This window comes from Leiobunum rupestre, chromosome 3 (assembly GCF_980474605.1).
Source record: "Leiobunum rupestre chromosome 3, qqLeiRupe1.1.hap1, whole genome shotgun sequence".
Taxonomy (NCBI): Eukaryota; Metazoa; Arthropoda; class Arachnida; order Opiliones; family Sclerosomatidae; genus Leiobunum; species Leiobunum rupestre.
The window spans coordinates 8,321,550-8,331,210 of NC_143386.1; the positions used below are offsets into that span (position 1 = coordinate 8,321,550).

Below are 9,661 nucleotides of genomic sequence, written 5' to 3' on the forward strand. Positions count from 1 at the left end.
TGCATCAGCCCTTAAAGGAATACGCTACTCCCAAATTGTACAATTAATTTAAAGTGAGTATTTAACTTTTTCTTTCATAGTAAATATTATTTCGCTGATTAAACTAAATTAGACAGAGAAAACTAGAAAAAAATATTGATATTTCCACCTAGTATAAACAATTGGCAAAAGTTATTTATCTTTTTGTTTGAGATACAAGTTTGAGATATTTGAAAGTAATCTCACGTTAATCAAAATTGTTTATCTAAGCTGGACCTGGGCTAGTCACTTCCTGAATAATCTATACATTGATTACACGCGTATGAAACTGAGTTCAATCTTTAGTAATGCTAAGTTTGTATAACTTTTGGGGATAACTATGCATTTTAAGGGTAAAGTAATTTGTACCGGCTGGTCACATGTGCCCCCCTGGCTACGCCACTGCCCTTACGTCCTTTTAACTAATAATTAATTTAAATAATTTTATATCTTATCTGAACAGATGGCAAAATCACTTTGGTTCGTATCATTCGCGCTATTTCTGGTCGCGGTTCCCGGTCTACGAAGCCAATCTTTATTTATGGACAAGCACGGGCGTCTACCGATAATCGACTCCTTGTTGAACAGTTTCGTGAACCCGTCGGATATCCTCGGCAAAATCGGCAACGCCGAAAAACTGCAAGTGGCTTTGATCGAGCAACGAAAACTGTCCCAGTATTATGGCGGAGGCCGGCCACCCGTTGGTCTACTCCAAGCGCAACCTTCCATCGCCAGAGCCAGATACCTCAGACCATCAGCGCCGCGACCATTGGTACCGAGACCACCAGTAACCAGGAAGGTCGTCTCGGCGAGAAAGGTCGCGCTAGTTCGGCCTAGAACCATCGGAAGGCAACTCAACTAACGGACGCGCCAATTTATTATTGAACTGTATATAAAACGAACTGTTCTAATTTTTTTAACCAGAATTAAAAAGGTATTTTATATTCGCGACTACAAATAATATAAATTATGAATAAAGATATCTTTCAAGTTGTTTCTATTAAATAAAATTGTCTACTTAATTGAGAGTTTACTTAAAGTTGAAAAGACAGTCGTACCTGATATCAGAAGTAACATGTTAAAAGTAAGTATGAAATTGAAATATTTGGGTTTATGATTGTCTGTCGCGTAATCGGAAGTTTCGGAACGATAAATACTCACTACTTCCTGCTTCTTCGTTTGCAAATACGACTATATTAAAAGGTGAATAAAAATGCTGACCGACCCAGCAAAATTAGAATTGATATGAAAGACCAATAAGAAACTGCTATTTCGTTACACGTCGTCTGAAACGCGGACGATTTTAAACCGAAAACACGAAACTACTCAAGACAGGAAATTCATCTCCGTATATGAATTAAAATTTCTCAGGGTTGATTCGGCATTTTTATCCACCTTTTAATATAGGCGTATATTACTTTCCGGTATAGTTTGATCGCGATAAATACGAGCTAAAACGAAGTTAGGTTTAAAATTTCAAAAATATCTAATTTCGGAAATCGTGGTGATGTTTATATCAGTCAAGTTCAGTTTTAATAATTCATCATAATTTTAAAGTTAGCGTTATTTTTAGTTTTAAAATAATTTCCATTTTCATTAAGCCTTGGTTGATCAGTGAAAAAGGCTGCCGGTCAAATTTTGCCCCGGGCCATGAGAGAGGGGGAAGGAAAAACATCAACGGCGTCATTTTTAGGGAACCAATGAGACCCCGGGCTGAGTTGATTCGTGTTAGGGGGGAAGGAGCTTACTGTGGGAGCTAGGAGGATGTATTCGCGACCGAAAACTATTGCTATACGCCTCCTTTGGTTCGCCATCGATTTTCCATTTGATTGCTCGAGATAGGCTCCGAATGTGTCTCTGACGTCATAGATCTCGCCCCAATCGTCTAGAGAAAAACCGCAAATGGATCATGCCATTATCATATTCCCGCGCTTTGTTGTTTTTCATCTGCTAGTTATTGAATTTTCACGTCTTGGTCTGCCATTTTGCCAAAAAATCTAAAAGGAACACGCCAAAATTTTCTCCGATCTCGATCTCGATCCGTTGATCTGTCAGAATCGGAAGATCGGTCTCGGGCGATCTCGGAGCACCCGAGAGCGGGAAATGGAACACGCGAAACTTAATCGGAGTAGATTCCAAGCACGCAAATGGAACATAAAATGTTGATCAGAACGATCTAGAGCGCTCGAGAGCAGTCAAATACAAAACGCTTGTGGATGGATAGTGGCTAAGCAGACGCTATTAGGTTTTCATCGTCGTTATTGGTAAATTTTACCATGGACAGTAAATTAAGAGGACAGGTTTTCGATACCCTTCCACGGTGCATTTTATTTATCCCCGCGTATCAATCAGCTCGAGAGACTCCGAGAGAGTCTTGAAAGGTCGTTTGTACCACGTGATCTTAAAATTTCAAAATGGCAATCTAATGCGGTTGATATTGTTACGTAATTTTTTGCGCTTTATATTTTAGTCATTTTTAATTTTGGTTTTTTAATTCAATAAAAACAATCAACTGATATTTAGTATATCATATTTAATCTATAAAAACGTGAAAAAATTCCTTTTGGCGTAAAAATGTTCCTCGTGTTTATCTTTCTTCCTTTTTTCGAACAGTATCGTCCACTCTTAGCGGTACTTGTTTTTTAAAATAACCTTGGCCGACTCCCTTAATGTGATTGGTTTACGGGGGCTAAAAACCAGGCTTTTTACCGATCCTCTAAAATCTACTATCCATGATTTGACTTTATTAATACTGATACTTGTATTTTAATATAATTTTTACACCATTTGCTAATATTTTGAAAAGTTTAATTAAGAAAAAACCGTTCTCATGACGTTTTAATTTGTTTGTAGCAGACGCTAGATAATAGGCACAACCCCCGAGAAGCTAGCGCCGTTACGCCACCTAGACTCGTTTCGGTCGCGAATAGTGAAATATTCGGAGCACCTCTAAAAATCGTCTGAACATATAACAGTCATTATCCCTAAGTATAAATAAATTACTTACGCTAATATACAGTTACCTGTCTGTCTTGTTGATAATTGTAAGCCTAAAGATAATTTTATATTCACGATTACTAATCGCTATCTGAGTGCAAAAGTCAAGGAAGTCGAGATACGTGGCTTTTGAAAGAAATTCGAAATAAGAATCCTCAAGCGTTTTTACATAAGGCTGGCTCGTTTGTTTTAAACCTCGTTTTCGTTTAATTTCATCCCGAAGTGTAACCCACCGATTTTGTTCAAACTCGGGAGATTGGTAGACCTTCATGTAACTTGAAAAATCATAAAGGGAATTTATTCAATGGACAACCGTTTTGCCATGGCAACGAAAATGTTTTTGACAATACAAAATATTAAATTTTCCCATTGAAAATAACATGGGATTTTGACCTCAAATTGATCAACAGTTGATCAATTTTGATGTTTTTTTGTCAATTTTTATCTATTTTATCTATTTTTGGCATTTTCGAAATTTTTAAATTTGTTAAAATTTTTCACAGGGGGGGTCCTAGGAATCGGTCAGAATCCCATGTTATTTTCAATGGGAAAATTTCCATTAGTGGTTGTCAAAAACATTTTTCGTTGCCATGGCAAAACGGTTGTCCATTGAATAAATTCCCTTTAGGATTTTTCAAGTTAAATGAAGGTCTACCAATCCCCCGAGTTTGAACGAATTTGATGGGTTACACTTCGGGATGTCTCCTTGTTAGTTTCCTATGGTCATAACCAAAAACGACATAAGACCCAAAAGTCTGTTAGTACGCTATAAGGTTTAATGAGAGCTTGTCTTATGTCGCTTTTGTCATAACTGAATATTTAAAACAAAAAAAGAACTGTTTTTCTCAAATAGGAGTTTTTAGACTTACTTGACTTTTGCTCTCAGGGGAGGTAATATGAAAAAGGTTTTTTTTTAAACCCATCTAAGGGTCAACTAAGCTACCAAAAATAAGACTATGTAAATAATTTTGACCTGGTTCCGTTTTCGCGGCTTAGCCATTTCGCACCTATACAAAAAGGCCCGATTTTCCAAGTCACCAAAATGAAATTTCCCTCACAGGGTCTTAAAATTTCCCTTTTTGACCGAAATTTTCCCTAGTTTTTCCAAAACCCTAAGAACTATAACACTTGATTAAATTTTTTCTTTATTGGCTTTTAGAAAGTGATATTTAATACATAATTCCATCTACTTAACAAAAGTACTTTTAGGCACGTTTTTTTTATCTATGGAAAAAAGGTAATGGTGCAATAATGTATATCATAAGTAACATAGTAAAGCTATAGGTATGACACGGATGCTAATAAGTTTATGATAGCCTGTCGCATGGTGATTGTGCAATCAGACGTTTCGGAACAGGAAGTTTTCAATTCTTTGTGAAAAACGTATTTAGTTCCCGAAATCCAAAATAATCAACTTAAAGGCCGACTACATAAATCTTCGGTTTACTCTGTCTTTCACTGGAAGTAGGCTTACTGCAATACACGTGTGTCATGCAGTCAGCCTACTTCCAGTGAAAGACATAGTAAACCGAAGATTTATGTAGTCGGCCTTTAAGAAACGAAGCGAATGTTATAATAGTTAATGGTATGTTTCAATTCGATAACAAGCGTTATTTTTGCTTTTGAAAGCTTTTGTAATGTTGAATAGCCTTTGACTGCATGGAGGCGGAGATTTCCTGGGAAACATTACTTGGCAGTCCCAAAGACTAGTAACAACTTCGGAGAGTTGTCAGTCTTTAGTCACTTTATGATTTATGTTGTCAATGGCGAAATTTATATTTAAGAAAAAATACGTTCGGTGACTAAAATGTGTCATACTTACGGTATTATGTTACTTATACTTCTACTTAATTTGATAATATTTAAATTCATTTACTTTACTTTACTTTAATTTTATTGGAGGCGAAATGGTAAGCTGCGAATATTATTTTAAAAATATTCAGATTTCGATAAAAATAAAATTATATTGTTTGTTTTAATAAATTAAAAAAAATTATAAATGTAAAACTCGGTCATGCAGGAAAAGTAACATAGAAGAGTTACTTTACTTGACCTTTGAGCCATACTTATTTCTTAGCTTCCCTGCTGGTCGAGGTGGAAACCCGCAATCTAAACAAAGGGATTCCCAAAAAAACGCGTTTTTTTGGGGTTGGGCGAATAACTGAATTTTCGAATAGTCAAATTTCAAATTTCAAATTTATTGATTAATATGATGTTACATTTTTTTGTGTTAAGGGCCAAGTCGACTATCGACTTATAGCTTCGAATAGATTATTCGATTCGAAGATTCGAATTTGAAATTTCGTGGAAAATGATTATTCGAAAAAAATCGAATAATCGTTTCACTTACGAATACCTCATATCTATACGAATAATCGTTTAAAACGAATAAAAAACGAAAAATCGTTTGAAAACGAATAAAAAACGAATAATGATTTGAAAACGAAAGTAAAACTTTTCTTTCTGGTCGCGTTTCGTTTAGTTTTGTTTGCGAGAGTAAGGTGTTAAGTTTAGGGCAGTTTATCTGAATAAATTTTTAAAGCAAAAGCTTAAAGCATTTTGGCAATAAATTACTGAAATTTAAATTTAACAATTAATTAATTTAAAACATTATTTCCATTATTTCTGATTCCTAAAGCAAAGAGGCCAAAGATTTTAATTAAATTTCTAAACTGTTCGAAACGAATAATCCTTTAGATAAAATCGATCAATCGAATTTAAACGACAAGTATTCAATTTTTCGATTAAACGAATCGAATTTCAAATTGGGATTTACTATTCGATTCGTTTCTGAAAATCACTATTCGCCCATCCCTAGTTTTTTTAGTCGAAAATGTATGACGAAAATTTTATCATATTTCGATCTTTCATATCATAATGAACTTATTAATTTATCTATTATTGTAATATTATTGTAATTAACAAAAAAAGTATTATTTTTTGTAATTTTTTACCACGTATTTGAAATAAACCTTTGTCTTACCATAAGTAACATATTAGAAAATAAGTATGACACTGAACGAATAGAACAATTAGAAAATAACTACCTTCAGAAACGAAGGGGATGTTTATAATAGTTAATTTTATGTTCCGATTAAAAAGTGTATAATTATTTTGAAAATATAATGGGTTTTTTTTACTGTTGAAAGCGTATCAATTTTCAAAGTGGAAGAATATGAAGTGTCACACTTATTATTTTTACGCTACTTACACTCTTACATGCAACAGTATTAATTGTACACAATAAAAAAAACATTAAAAAACCCCAGACTAAATATAATCGTTTTTTTTTACTGTAGAAAGCCTTTCAATTTTCAATTGGGAGAATAGGAAATGCCATACTTACTTTACTTATGGTCATACATGCAACGGTTTTAATTGTACACAATAAAAAACATTAAAACCCCAGACTAAATATAATCGTTTTTTTTTTACTGTAGAAAGTCTTTCAATTGGGAGAATAGGAACTGTCATACTTATATTTATTTCGTTACTTATTGTCTTACGTATTAATTGTGCACAATACAAAAACATTAAAATCAACCGTTTTTATATTGCTTATAGTAAATACCTTTATTTTAATATTTATAAAACATAAATTGTTAATCCACGCCAAAATTGTCAAAATATTAAGATTTTCTTAATAAATGCCGTACGTTAAACTCCGAATGAAACAACTATCTATCCTTAAAAGTTCAATCACATTGTAAGAAATTATAATTCGTAAATCGTCATCGTGACGTAACTGGGCTCGTGCACGCCCTCCTCCCTCAACAACGAGATACTCGTTTAGCGCGAAACGGTCCACTTTTCTTCCTCGTGCGCGGGTCCTTTTGATAAAACGTCCCACCGCGAAGGTAAATTTGAAAAGTTCTAGGTCAGTGGGACTCTCCAAAGTGTAGTACGAAACTTGGGCAATCCCCGAGTTTTCTAATAATACCACGGAATAAAATAGAGGATGGCGAATAAAATGATCGTAGTGCTTTCGGGAGGGGGCTATCTAGACCCCATTCCTTCTACGAGGAAAATAATCTCCGAAAAAAGTAAATAAGAAATTATGGCCCACTTTTCATTTTTACGTCGAATCGACGAGAATAAGTAGAAAGATATAATAGCGATCAGAACATTCGGGTACCTGCTAAGTGTCGTTACTACCACACGGTTCTCATGAGAACCTTCATTTTATTTACTTCAATTTAGAGACGGTGGAGGGTCTTTCTAGTTTATTTGACATTTTTCGGTGAGTTTGCTCATTTTACCTATTTTAATTTAACGTATGGACAGTTTTAGTATTAAAATCTCATCGATATAAAATTAAAGGTCTAATTACTAAAATTTCAAGTATTTTTAGTATTAAAATTGTGAAAATCTTAGTGTTACAATTTCGTCGATATAAATTAAAATGATTGCTCTATTTAATTAATATAACTCCCAGTGTATTTAAGTCTTAGTATTAAAATAGTGGAAATCTTAATGTTAAAATTTCATCGCTATCAATTTAAATTGTTTGTCTTTTTAATTAATATAATTTACAGTGTATTTAAGTCTTAGTATTAAAATTGTGGCAATTTTAGTGTTACAACTTCGCCGATATAAATTAAAATGGTTGGTCTATTTAATTAAAATGGTTGGTCTATTTAATACAGATGGTTGGTCTATTTAATTAAAATGGTTGGTCTATTTAATTAAAATGGTTGGTCTATTTAATTAAAATGGTTGGTCTATTTAATTAAAATGGTTGATCTATTTAATTAAAATGGTTGGTCTATTTAATTAAAATGGTTGATCTATTTAATTAAAATGGTTGATCTATTTAATTAAAATGGTTGGTCTATTTAATTAAAATGGTTGGTCTATTTAATTAAAATGGTTGGTCTATTTAATTAAAATGGTTGGTCTTTTTAATTAATATAATTTCCAGTGTATTTAAGTTTTAGTATTAATATAGCGGAAATCTTAGTGTTACAATTCCACGGATATAAATTAAAATGGTTTGCCTATTTAATTAACATATAAGGTTAATAGCACCGAAATAAATGCATTGGGAAATTTATAATATCAATTCGAGTGGTCTAATTTTAAACCAAAACCATTTAAGCTTTAAAAACTAAAATTAAAGTAGCTGAAATCCTAATACCGTTATGAAGGACTATACTTAAGATATAAAAAAAAATTGTTGATAACATAAAAAGGACTATTTTTAAGTGTTTTCGAGACTTAATAAAGCTATGTTGGCCAATCTAAATTTCATAAAAATCAAAGGTTTCCTTTTTAAAAAGTAAATACGACGACGAACACGCGTATAGAAAAGTCGATTGTTTTTGATAAAAAGTGGGAAATACGAGAAATTTCAATGATTATTTCCATTTTAGAGAGCGGCAGTGCCATGATGAGCAATTTCGCGTATTTGCTGACGTTAATAGCCCCTATGGTGGCGTACTTATTAGTAACCGGACACTGTTTGGCCATCCGCTTTCAAAATCCGACGCCAACGGACAGCAGGCTCGTTTCTAGTCCCGTAGTGGACACGATAACTCACACCGTCTTCGACCCTCAGATGCTGGTGACCAGTTACCACGGACTACTGACCATGAGAAGCATTATCAAACAGTGGGGGGTCGTGGCTCCCGGGGTCCTCATAGCCCCTTTCATGGGCTCATTCCTCAAGGACCGCCGAAGGAGAAGTCTCGACCAGCCACTGAGGCCGGAGTACCTTAACAGGGAACAAGTGCTGGACGAACTGACCAATTCCTTACGAAACTACCATTACATTTTTTAAATGACCGGTAAAGTATATTCTTAATAACTAAGCCTTTGCTTTCGAGTGAAATTTACCGTTAGAACTCTCGCCATTAACTTTTTATTCTGCCCTCATTTCAGAGTCAAATCAGCCAATGAGAAGACACTGAAGGGGGAAGCAGACCTGGAGGGGGGCGCGATGGAACGAGGTATACATTCCAGTCAGCGGTCACGCCGCGCGGCGAAATCTCGTACAATGTAAATTGAATCCCCACCCTATATTTCAAGGTGTTCCACTTGCCAAATTTATCCCCACTTTCGCGAATTATAACGAACTCCCTTTTTAAAGGAGTTTTTTTAAAAGATATTTTAAGACAGAGGCGCGCTGGTTGCGCTATATTTAGTTTTTAAAAATGTTATTATTTTAATAAAATGTTTGACTGTAAAAACAAATGACAAAGCATTTGTTTTTATTTAAAATAAATACTATTTTGCCAAATATTTTAGTAAATTATTTTTGTAAGAATATATAAAGGTATTAAAAAGGTAAACTTAACACAATTTAATTGTTAAACGTTGAACCCAATATTAGAAAATTAAACTATTTAATTTTATATAAGAACAATCGAAATAAAATATCGAATCATTACATAGCTATAATCAGTAATATATAAAACAAGTCGGCCAAGGTCGTATTTTAGTTCCACATCGATGGGGTGAAATTAATTTTTCCGTAAGCCTTGGCGCGTGTCAAAAGGGTTAAGGAACTACGAAGAAAATACGTTTACGCTCAATAAGCCTCGAAACGTGTTAAAAGGATGAAGCATAGCGTCAGACTTTAGCTTCTTTATCTGTATTCTAAGTTTGGGTCCCGTATCGCAAATCCAATAGAAACTAATCCATTAAT

At 33.9% G+C, this 9,661-nt stretch overlaps 1 long non-coding RNA gene across 2 annotated transcripts; it reads left to right on the plus strand.

The window, feature by feature from the left end:
* Positions 1–7,237: 7,237 nt before the first annotated feature.
* Positions 7,238–9,253, plus strand: LOC149949314 (uncharacterized). Of its 2 annotated transcripts, XR_016479936.1 has the most exons (3): positions 7,238–7,255; positions 8,388–8,801; positions 8,896–9,253. It is a non-coding gene; the product is annotated as an uncharacterized LOC149949314 (long non-coding RNA). The 2 variants fall into 2 exon arrangements; XR_016479935.1 differs by lacking the exon at positions 7,238–7,255 and having other exon boundaries at positions 8,319–8,801.
* Positions 9,254–9,661: the final 408 nt, after the last annotated feature.